Source organism: Megascapheus bottae, chromosome 9 (assembly GCF_031878675.1).
Source record: "Megascapheus bottae isolate mThoBot1 chromosome 9, mThoBot2.hap1, whole genome shotgun sequence".
NCBI lineage: Eukaryota > Metazoa > Chordata > Mammalia > Rodentia > Geomyidae > Megascapheus > Megascapheus bottae.
In genome coordinates, this window is record NC_143517.1 from 65,756,594 (window position 1) to 65,768,734 (window position 12,141).

A 12,141-nucleotide genomic window follows, 5' to 3' on the forward strand; every position below is an offset into this window, starting at 1 on the left:
ACAATGAACCACCAGAAAACCAGAAGTGGTGCTTTGGCTCAGAGTGGCAGAGCCTTGAGAGAACCAGCCTTGAGCTGAAGAGTTCAGGGGCAGAGCCCAGGCCCAGAGTTCAAGTCCTAAGACCAACAGAAGAAAAATAAACAGGAGGATCATAAAGTCTTTGCACTTCTTCCTATTGTTTAGTTCTGCCTGTGATCATACCCACAAACCCTTTCGGTGGTATCCAGTAGCCCATAGCAGTGGACAGCCTGGGAAAGCGATTAGAGTGCTTGATTGTGGAAGACACTTGAGAAACACTTGTTTCCAGTGAAGGTTGCAAAATTACAGATATTGAAATGCAGAAGATGTAGTTGCACCATCATCCAACTGTCTGACATAAAATAGGGATACAGATGGGAAAAGAAAATGTTGGTAAAATTATAATATGTATATATATATATATACATATATAAACATAGATAGAACCAGAAGTACACATAAACTATTCAAACCAAAGAGAAATGATCTTTATACCTATTAAAAAGAAAGGACAACTAGCCAGAGTCTACAAGTAAACAATAATCACTGCCTCTGAGTATTTTCTATATGTTGGGCATTTTGCCATTAATTTCCCTCCATTGGGTGTGGGAATAAGGCATGAGTGGAGAGATTAACCCATTGTTCAAGGTCAATCAAGCACAATCTTGCAAAGGCAGAATCAGGGCAAAGTACAGCGGACTGAAGATGCTAACTTGAGTCACATGACACTTCTGTCCCCATCCCAAGAGAATGAACAATAATCCTTCCATTGTATGTGGCATATTTATTAAATTGATGCACATTTTAAATCCTCAAAAGTGAAGTACTGACAGGAATATCACAGCTTCAGGTACAACCAAAGGGAGATTCGAGTTTTGGTTCAGCCATGTAGCAGGTCTAGGAGACACAAAGAGACTCCATTAAGCTGCAGGTACTTTTATGTTTCAGTCTTTATCTGAATGAACCGTGGCAACACAAATACAATGGCTAGCACCCAAAAATGCATCACAAATGCTCAGTCACGTTAGATCAACTCTCATCAGTTCGTTTGTCATGATTGGGTCTCCTGAATTGATTTTCCCAGCATGAGAGGATGAACCGATTGTTTTGGCAGCAATGTCTCCCCATGAAAGCAAATAAATTTGTACCCGATTTGGTCTCATTAGTTTGGTAAATATGAGTCATTCTGCACAGTGAAATCACCTCCTGGAGAACTTTTAAGTGCTGTTTTTTAAAATCTGAAAAGCTATGGAGCAGAGCTGGAGTTCATTAATCTCAGCCAGGCCCCAGCGGGACCAGCAGTCAGCCTTTCTCTCTGATGGCAATAGATGCAAAATCCCTCTTTGATGACTTTGCTTTTATGGCTTCTATTGCTGACACTATAATTATATGGTTATTAATATCCTAAATGGCTTATCTGGCTGGCATATCCACGATAGTTCACAGAGGGAACTAAAACAAGGTCTCTCAGTTGGTGAACTCAGAGTTCTCATTGTCCTGAGGCATCAATCTCATCTGTTACTCTGTACAGGACTCGAGAGTTATGCAAAGCCAGGGCTACTATTTTATGCAACAGGATGAAAAAATCACTTTTCCTGATAGCAAAGAAGGGACATTTGCGTCTTTGAGCTAGCTCTTGGAAACAGATGTGTTTTAGGCTACTTAGTTCAAGTTCTAAGGGAGAAAAGCAAAAAGTGCTTACAGAGAGAAGTGTATCCCAATGGTTGATGAGTTTCTGTTTAGATATTTCTCAATGTTTCCTAAGTGTCTATACTAGTGCCTGGCTTTCTCGGGGGCTCTGCTTTCTAGTTTGTATCCTAATTGCTTGGTTTATTCTTGAAACTGTTATTGCATATCCCAATGTCTTATCTATCCATCCGCATCAAAATACAACACCAAAATCCAGCCTCAGGATGAAGATGCATGCAGGATCTCTGTGAATCCTTCTCCAACTAGATGCTTCATTCAATTACATCCTGTAATGTTCTTATTAACGTGTATCTCAACATTACCTATTATGAATGCTCTCCAATCCTACTGCTTGGTGTAGAAGACAGATAGCAAGGAGTTCATATTGCACAATGGTTAGAAATAGATACTGCTGATTCTTTCCCTTCCTCTTCTTTTTCCACTCCACTGTCATACTCATTCAGTCTCTATTTCTCACTATGTGGGCCAGTTTTCAATGGATTCCTGTGGCTTTCTCTGATTTCAATTCATTTTTCCCATCATGAAATAAGACTTTCTGCTTGACTTTTAAATGTTGGACTGGCTGGACCATGTCTCCCTCCTGGGCTCAGCATTACCTTGAAAATACAAACTAGACTGCATGTGGGGCTTTAGAGGTTCTTTGTAATTTGGTTTCCTGTCTGCCTTCCTATCCTCCCTCCATTCCCTTTTGTGCTGTGGTTGTGCCACAGCATAGGATTTATCATTTCTTAAGCATCTACAAACCCCTTTGCACCTTCCCTGTCCCCCAGAACCTCATCTATTCCATGATCCCAATAACCATCCTTCAGTCAGTACAGATAAGGCTAGCTACATCCTCTCCTCTCTCCCTTGTGGTATGCCTTATCTTCCTGTATTTTGTATTGTTTTCTGCATTTGGATTTTGTACCATTGTATAGATATTTATGCTTGTGGATGGTTAGGCCCATTTCCTTAGTAGTCAATGTCACCAATGCCCAGATTGGACCATGAGCAGGGAGAGGTTTAAGTGCACATATCTAAGAGGAAAGAGGGCAGATTGTCATAACTAGTCAAAATTCACTTCTGAAGAAATGAAATAGGAATGAATATTTATATAGGTATGCAAAAGTGCTGAGGCCACAGCTCCAAGAAATCCCCTGCTAGGGTCAATCCTCTGATTACAGAACTCTGTGCTTCCACTCAAAAGGTTGGCCAGTACCTGTGTGTTTTCTGCCAAGTGCTCAGTTCTGTCTCACCAGGAGACCATGCCAGCACCCTATGGATCAGAAGGCAGAATGGCGGTGGTTGGGGGAGGAGTTGCTGTCAGGAGGTCAGCTGGGTGAGGAGAGGAAGTCTGAGCAGGAAAAGAGCTCAGCAAGGAAGCCACATGTGGAGCCAAGTGTTGCACAATGGTCTGTAAAGTGCTAGAGAGAAATAGATCAAGATCACAAAAGCCTCCACTTCCCATGGAAATTGGAGAGCCTGGAAACAGGACTTGGGGAAAGAAGGGGACTGGGCAGAAATGAAAGGGCTAAGTGGAGAATAGGCACCTTGGGATACTTGCTTTGGCATTTTCTTTCTTTCTCTGTCTTTTTTTGCCAGTCCTGGGGCTTGAACTCAGGGCCCGAGCACTGTCCTTAGGCTTTCTCAAAGCTAGAGCTCTACCACTTGAGCCACAGCCCCACTTCTGGTTTTTTTCTATGTATGTGGTACTGAAGATTTAGACCCAGGTCTTTGTGCATTCTAGGCAAGCACTCTACCACTAGACCAAACTCCCAGCCCCTGACTTTTTCTTTTTTAATAAGAGACATATAACTCTGGCCACACATAAGGCGACTGTAGGCAGGCCAGCCCAGGACAGAGAATGCGCTGGCCGTGTTTCCTAGTTCTAAATTCACATCAGGTGTGGTCAGTGTTACATCATGGTACTGATACTTGAGATCTGAAGAGAAACAACAGCTTTTGATTATCCTGCCTGTTTCAGTATTTGATAGGACAGGTCCAAGGCTGGTGGCTAGAGATCTGTACTTGTGAAGGCTGGCTTGCTTTCTCTCTCACCTTCTTTCTTTTCTTTCTCTAGCTCTCTTCCTTTCCTTCCTTGTTTCATGTCTTCTTTCTGCTCTGGTATACCACTTACCAATTAATCTTTTGTTTATATTCAGTACATCAATACTTTTGATAAAGAATCTCTTCATGTTGAATCCTAATTACACATCTTCAGCTCCCTATCAATGGAGAGACCTAAATCTTCACACAAATAGTGAACATACTTTATTATTTCAATATTTTCTTAATGAAGTACTGTCATATCTTAATTTTTCTTGTTACCTTCTGTGTTCAGCAGAGAGGACCATTCAGTTTAAGGCAGGTATACCTGAGTTTCCTGATTGGAATTCTCCCAGAGTCAGAAGTAACCCTTGTAAAGGTTTTGCAGATGGTGGCCTGCTGCTATACTCTGAAGGAAAACGGTTTTCTGATTCACCATTTCTTCTATCCGTAGCTCCTGAGAGTTCTCTGCTGTAACTCCAGGCTACCTGAATACCCTGACATCATCTGAGTGAGACTATTTGTGCTAGGGTGCTAACTAAAGGACTCTACTTATTTCCTAGGACTCCCTTGGCCGAGGTATCCAGCTTGCCATTGTGAGAAATAAAGTGTCCACCAAGGATGGCTACCAGCTGGCGTGGATGGATGGATGCATGACATAAGGAGAGTTATTAGCTTATGGAAATGGCTCAAGAGATGGGGGTTTCACACAGGAATATGGACACCAACTTAAGAACCTGAAGTCTTAAAAGGCAAGGTTTTACTTCTGCAGAAGAGTATGCTATGGACAGAAAACCAAGAAAGTCAGAGCCCGAGGCAGGCAGTCTTCTGTGATTTTATCCCTGACACGTTCCTAAAGTTTTTAAAGCCTGCAGGAGTGGCTGCTTGGAATGTGGTTTAAAGTTTATACCAGCCATCAACCAAAAAAGCAGAACACCTGGGTAAAGCAAGCATTTGTCAGAAAAACAATTCTCACTCAGCTGGAGCTTTTCCACCAGAGCCGTGTGTTCTGTCCCGTGGAAAAGCAATTCTTACAACGGGATGTGGCGTAGTGAATAGAGCTTCCTGGGAGACAGTGCTGCACTTCAGATGGCCGGCCATGTTTAGACAAAGCCACTTCAGACAGCAGACGTTCAGGCTAGTAGGGAAGTGGACCAGCAGTGCCAGAAACTCAGCATGGTCCCGGTGGCTGCCTGGGAGAAGACGGGGCCCAGAGCTCCCCCGCCCCCACCACCATGCTGCTTCACCTGAGGGCATCCCACAGTCATACACTGCTCCACCCTCTTCCCTGGGCTTCTGAAGAGGAACTCCCCCTGAAGAAGCAGGAAAGCTACCCAGAGAGCAGAGCTGCATCTTTAATCCCAAATTGTTTGACTTGATTCCATGGCACGCCTGCATCTCCATTGCTTCAATGTGCTGACACCAGTGAAGGCATCACACAATACTTGTAACTACAAGGAAGGCTACAGTGGCCCCTGCAGAGGGAGGGCAAGGAAACACTCTAGGCCCAGGTGGGCCTTGCTCTCTTAATTTGAGGGAGGAGCAAGAAGGCTTATAAATAGAGATAGGGAGCCATGTGCTCACTACTGTGGACCATGGCTATGGGAGGGTTAGCATAGCAATTTCCTTTTCACCCAGGGTTGAGCTGCTCTGCCATCAGCCAGCTTTGGCAGCATGGAGGGAAGGAGAGAATGAGGGAGGGAGGGAGGGAGAGAGAGAGAGAGAAAGGGGGGAGGATAGATAGAGGAGGCTAAGATAGATGACTTCCTGCAAAAGCAGGCCTGTATAAGTCCAATCTTTCTCCGTCTCTGGCCTCTCTTCCTTCCCTGCTCTACCTAGAAGCCTCTCCTTTCTTATTTTCCTGTGACTGACCCTGGCTGAAGCAGCCAGAAGACCTCTGTGGCTTCTCTCTGAAGTATGCTCTCTGTGGTCATTGATCCTGGCCCTTTCCTCACAGAAAGAATTTCACTTTTCTGAGGTCTGTCTCTTGTCTTTTAGAAAACTTTGTTGAGAATTGAGAAACCTAAGCTAGCCTTTTAAATTTAAACATAAAAAACAGGGATGCCTTGTTTTGGCCTCAGCACTTGGGGAGAAATAGGCCAAAGGTAGGTCTCTCCCTACAGAAATGAAGGCTGGCATACAGTCTGCTTGAAGAGCCTTGAAACAAGGCCTGGGATTCACTCAGACAGGGCTTCTACAGGAGATGAAGTCTCAGCAGGTTATTGAGTCTTTTCTTTTGTTTCCTGAAGTACACAGACAAAGGCTGTCCTGAAACAAATGAGTTCTTTAAAAAGAGGATGAGTTCACTCCTTATCTGACAGGTTGGGGAATACTTCACTCTATGCTCTTCTGTATATTTCCCCCAAAGACTCCTGGGCTATTCTGGTCCTATTTTCTATCACACCTGTTGTACTACTTGAAGATTGGGCTGAAAGTGGGGCTGGAGACTTCCAGAGTGATCTCCACTTCAGCTCCCTCAAGTGGCAGCTGATCAGCTTGAGAGGGTCTTGTGCCACATTCATGGTCATTTACCTAAGAGGAGACGTGTGCCTTCAAAAAATTGTCTTCACGATCTGTTAGTATGGCATCTTTTATAGGAGATGCTTAACTCTGGTTAGACAGACCAATGGCAGCTAAGGACTTTCGTATCTCTAAGTCCTGCAAATCTTCATGTTTTTGTTTCAGTGGCAAATGTCTAGGGCATGAAGTCCTGTGGCCTAGTTCTGATATATTTCATCCTGTGGGAAGCATCTGGCATCATTGGGTCCAAGAGAAAAATGGTTTTTAATTATCCCAGCTTCACAATGTTCCCATCTCCAAGGCACAGGTGCCTGTAATTCTAGCACTGAGTTTCTTAAATATTACCCTAATTGTCTTTGCAGAGTAGATTGTTCCTACAGGCAAATCTGGGCTTTGTGACTGGGATTGACTTGATCAACTGTGTTTCCAATAAACCTTAGAATGGGTTTGGGTTCTGTCCTTACTTCCTGTTCTCACACCTTATACTAATACTAGTTGATCTGATGTAAATTCATACCAGCTGAATATGGAGGCTGACCTAATCTTGAGTATACATGGGTGGTATATCAACTAACTAGTTCCAAGTGGAAACCTTCAGCTTAATTTTAATTATGTTCTCAAATCTATGCTCCAGTAAGCATCTACAGAGAATCCCTTCTTGAATACTTGCTAAACATGACATTTGAAATATGATGTAAAAATCAATGTTAATAAGATCTTTTTAAAAAAAGCTTGCATGGAGTGGATGTGAAAGGGATGGGGCGACCTTGATTTGGCACGGATGACCTCATGAGGAGAGTTGTTAGGAGCCCACTAATGCCGTCGTGTGGACGTGATCTTGGTGTGCGTAAGTTGGGGAAACCCCACGGTGGAGGGTTCTCCAGATCTGAGGATGCCCTGCAGGACAAGGTCCCCTGTGAGAGGGAGAGCTGACTGGTGTTTTGCTCCTTCCCAACCTGACTAGTTAAAATCTCTCCTCAACCTCCCCACTGCTTCCAAGTACTAACCACCACAGATAGGGGCATGCCTTCAGATACACACAAGGCCCTGCTGCCCCAAAGGGGACGAGAGAAAGCAAAGCCCAGGTGGCCTTGCTTCCCTTAACTGGGACAAAGAATTTCAGGAGAATGAGGAATCCAGATCACCCAATGGGCTGAGCCCACTGGAATCCTGTGCTGGAATCCTGATTCCACTGTCAGGCTCTAGAGCCTTGATTTCAGACCAGCTCTGCTACAGCAGTTGGTTGGGGTGGTCCGGATGGCCTGACTTTATTCTCTCACTCTAAGCTTTATTACTACCATGTCCTTGCCTGCCTCTTCCTCCTGCTGCTCTGATGGCCAATGACTCATGAAGGAGCGGTCAGGCTGGCCTCTCTGAAGTATAATAGCTGTGAGGGCTCTGATTGTGGCCTCCATAGAAGTGCATCTTCATCTTTTCTTAGCGGTCCTTGACTATTAGAGGGGAAAAAGTTGGGACTTGGCTTGAGAAAGCACAAGAAAAAGTCCCATTATTCCCCCAGCCTCCTCGGGAAGACACACCAAGGGTACCAGAGGCCTCTGCTTCTAGAGAACAGAAAGCATCCAACCAAGACATTATCTTCATTTTAGCATCAGCCAACAAGCCTGAGCTGTTTCCCACAATCACTGACTGAAAGGGAGAAATCAAATAAGTGGCGCTCTATCAATGTAGTATTTTACTTACAATTTTTATTACATTAAGAAACTAAGCATTCAAATCTCAATGATTGTTGCACAAAGATATTAATGTGATCTTTTCATGTTTGGTTCATGTGAATGACTAGGAATGTTCCAAGAGGAAAATTATATGGAAATAACCCTGTCTATATCTTAAGCCAAACCTAAAGCACTGTGGTATAAGCACAAAAATCTGCTACCGAGTCCAGAAAAAATTGTCTCCATCTCATCAGAAGGAAATTCAAGGGCAGAGGAGGAAACTTGGCAGGGGCAGACTTCCTGAAGCAAAATGAAAGTCCACTCCAGAGCTAGGGTGCAGTGTCCTCAACCCTATTGAAAACGTCCCCTGTTAATGAAACATAAAGGAATGGCCAGTGCACAGGGAGATGGAAACCAGGAGAGTCACATTAAGATACCTACCACACCATATTTCCTCCACGCTCGATTCAGTGCACCAGTCTTAAGGGACGATTCCACAGGGAAGGGGCAGGGTAATAGGCCTACAGGTATCTGCTGCCACCACTGTGAGATACAATGAGCAAAGCTTGAAGACTACTCAGTCTACTGCATGGTGACCTCCTCTTCCAGACCAGTCCTCACTGTTTACTGATTCAGTTGTATGGAATGCCTCTGGTGACGATGGAGATAGTGAGCGACCCTGCTTACAATAAAAAATATATGAAAAATGGTTAACTTCCCAGAAAGCTCATTAGTCTTTTGGACCTCATGTTTCTACATTCTCCTTTAGCTTCTTTGGGGCCTATGTGGCTCTCTCGTGATTCTAGGTAAGGGTGGTCTTCCCTGAGTCAAGCCAGGTTCTTTCTTCCAGAAACCCTACAAAACTTCTGCTTTACATGCTCTGGGAGCTGCTTCTATTTAAGACAGGATCTTGGCTAGATTTTGAGTGCCTTTGGGAGTGCTGGGGCCCCTTTTGTAGGAAGATACAACAATTCATGGCCCTTTAGGGAAGTCTGGGTATCCTTTCATGTCAATGAAAGACTTAACAGTTTTTGGCTTTTGAGATTAAATCTATATGTAGAACTTCTGCAATTTGTGAGAAATCTCAAACCATTTGAGAGTCTGCATATTTCCCCAGAAAAGTTTAAAAGTCAAAAGCCATTTTCTATTACCAACCCCAGTCAGGAAATTGTGTTGTCTCAAATGTTTGCCACTGTACTTTTTCCTCTCTTCTATTAGCTTTATGATGGCTTTGGACTAGTAACCTTGGCGCTGCAGGCAATGCGTTTTCCATCTTGCTCTTCATATACTTGTCACTAGTGGCCCAGACTCGACAGAAGTTCACACTTCTTAGTTCATGACTTGGCAGATAATTTATTTCTGGAAGTCTTATAATTGGTGTGATTCTGTATTTCTGAAGATGCTATGATCGATTTTATTTCTGAAGATGCTATGATTGATTTCATAAGTACTTATAGGAAAACCTACCCAGGTGGTTCAGAATCCTGTGTCCTAAATAACAGCTCAGATTTTTTGAGGCTTCATGGGTGGCTAACCCCAAATAGCGCATGCTCGAGCAGTATGACCACAGATGCTCTGAAGTGATGCTACAGTCTCCAATATGATAGAAAACTAGTGTTTCCTCTACCTTTTTCAAACCAAAACACAAGGTGGGGAAAGAAGTAGGTAACTCCCCTTCCCTCATCCTGTGAACCAAACAAAGCCCAATGCGCTCTGAACTTCAGTCTATACAGTTAGTGTTCCAGTGCAGAGATGTACCAAGAAAGTGAAACAAAACATACTCAATATGGAGAACTAGGTAGTGAGTTTGGGTGGTGCCTTCTCTCAGGCCAGGATGAGTAGCCAGATATGTTCCTATTTATCACGTTTCTCGTTTCTTTGTTCTTCCCTCAAGAACTCGGCAAACAAGCTAGAAGCTCTGTAAGTTTGTCCAAATTGAATTGGCCCCGGAAAGATAAGACAGTCGTAAGAATTTACTAGACTGAACATTGTAAGGCAAGCAGCAGCAAGTTTTCCACTGGGACCTCACACTTGCTAGACTGAAGCGTGAGCCACACCTCCAGTGAGCCTTAAGGATTCATGGGTCATTTGGTTAAAAAGTCAAGAGGTGAGACAACCTGACCAAGGTTTATCTTTTAGACTTTTCAGGAGCAGAAGGCTGCTCATAGAACTTTTCTAAGGCTTAATCACTAGGAAAGCACAGTTCGGAAGACAAAGCAAAGGAAGATGGCCTGGATTGTACAGGAGCCTTTGAACAATGATTGAGAATCGTGTCCTGCCTTTTGTGCTAGATACTCACAAGAGACAGTGCAGCATGAATTTGCAAAGTATAGGCTGATCATACCAGGATGGTTCAACTATCCTTAGATTTTCAGATATACAGGAAGAGTTGAATGTCTGGCTAAGTCTAGTACATACCATGCTGTTTGGGACGGACAATTGAAGGAAGGGGAAAATGGGATTGATGAAAAGCAGAGATTGAAATGGTAGGTGCAACTAGGACTTCAGAAAATACATCAGTTCTTGGACCGGGAGTTTGGTCTAGAGGTAGAGTGCTTGCCTAGCAAGCATGACGACCCAGGTTCAATTCCTCGGTACCACATATGTAGCAAAAAGCCAGAAGTGGTGTGTCTCAAGTGGTAGAGCTCTAGCCTTGAGAAAACCCAGGGACAGTGCTCAGGCCCTGAGCCCAAGCCCAGGACTGGCAAAAAAAAAAAGGGGAATGAAAGAAAATACATCAGTTCAGTTCTGGAAGCAAATTCTGTGCATCAGAATAGACTTTGCCTGCTATTTGCTGCAGGAAGCAATAGGTAACACAAATCCTACAAAACCAATTTATAGCTTTGTCTTCTGGGTACCAGCATCCCTCCTAGAAGGCCTCAGAAGAGAAGACATGGTAGCACAAGGTGTGGGTATGTTGTCCTTCATCGCCAGTACTGAGGCCTTCAGAGCTATTCTTTGAGTTCCAGGACAAGTTCTGTAGCCAGGTATACATTTACTACTAAAATCAGACCCTGAGAGAAAATTGAGGTGTAAATGTTTCCAGGAGAATGGGGATAATGTATTGATCCAGCTCATGTTAAACAAGTTTCCAGTGAAGGAACTGGATGCCAACCTTGGGGCCTGCCTCAGTTGTACCAGTCAAGAGTGACTTGGTGTTTGTTGGCTGACTTTCTTATTCTGTGGATCTTGGTTAGTTTCCTAATGCTTTTGACTTTCAGGTTCATGGACTGTGAATAACCACTGATTGTGGGAATGTCCAGTAAAATCCCTCGGGGGGAGAGGGGAGTGGCAGGCAGTTGTGGGATTCAGAGGGCCCATCAGTAGTAGAAACTTAGCTTTGAATCTAGTCCAAAAATGGGGGTCTCTTAAGAGACAAATTCTTGGGCAAGGCAGCATACCCTACATCTCCATTCTGAGTGGAATGAGATTGCTGTCAGAATCTTTTGAAGTGGGCAGGTATGGGACCTATCTTATCTCCCATCAATAACCTTTATCCAACTCTAGTTTCCAGGCTGATTTGTGTAGCTCCTGCAGAGCTTTCTGTGGGTGTTCATGCTGTGACTTAGGTGTTAATTCTTTTGACTTCAGTGAGATTATTCACTTTTCAGAAAGCAAAGTTTCAGGGCAAATGAAATGTTGGGCACTCTTCCTTGTTCTTAAGAGTCTTAACCTTTTGTGCCAGTACTACTGGCCAGTCATTGCTGGAGACTTTTTATCTTAGATTTGTCTTAGGATGAATTTTCTAAGTTTGTCCTGGTCCAGTCTGGAACCATTGTGTTTCTGGAGGACTGACACGGATTTGATCCAATTTGGACCTTGTCGATTGAGGAATCTGTGAGCAGGCGGCAGAGGCGGTGATCAAGGACTTTCAAGTCAACATAATGTCCTTATCTAAGCTACTTGAAGATCTCTGATCATTCAAGGACTGCCACCCCCGCCAACATCCCATATCGCCAGCTCCACGTTCACCACCAAGCCACAGTGAATAGGCCTGTTTCTGGCTACTTCTGGAAAATGTATGTGGAAGTTTGGAGAAAAGCTTTCCAAGAGATGACTGGTCCAATCGCATGTACACTGATGACTTGCCAGGAATGGCTGCATTCCTTATTTGCTTTGACAAAGTATTCCTCCATTCTGGCTAAATGCTGTCATTTTATCAAGTTTGTGGGAAATTTTAATATAAGGTGAAAAA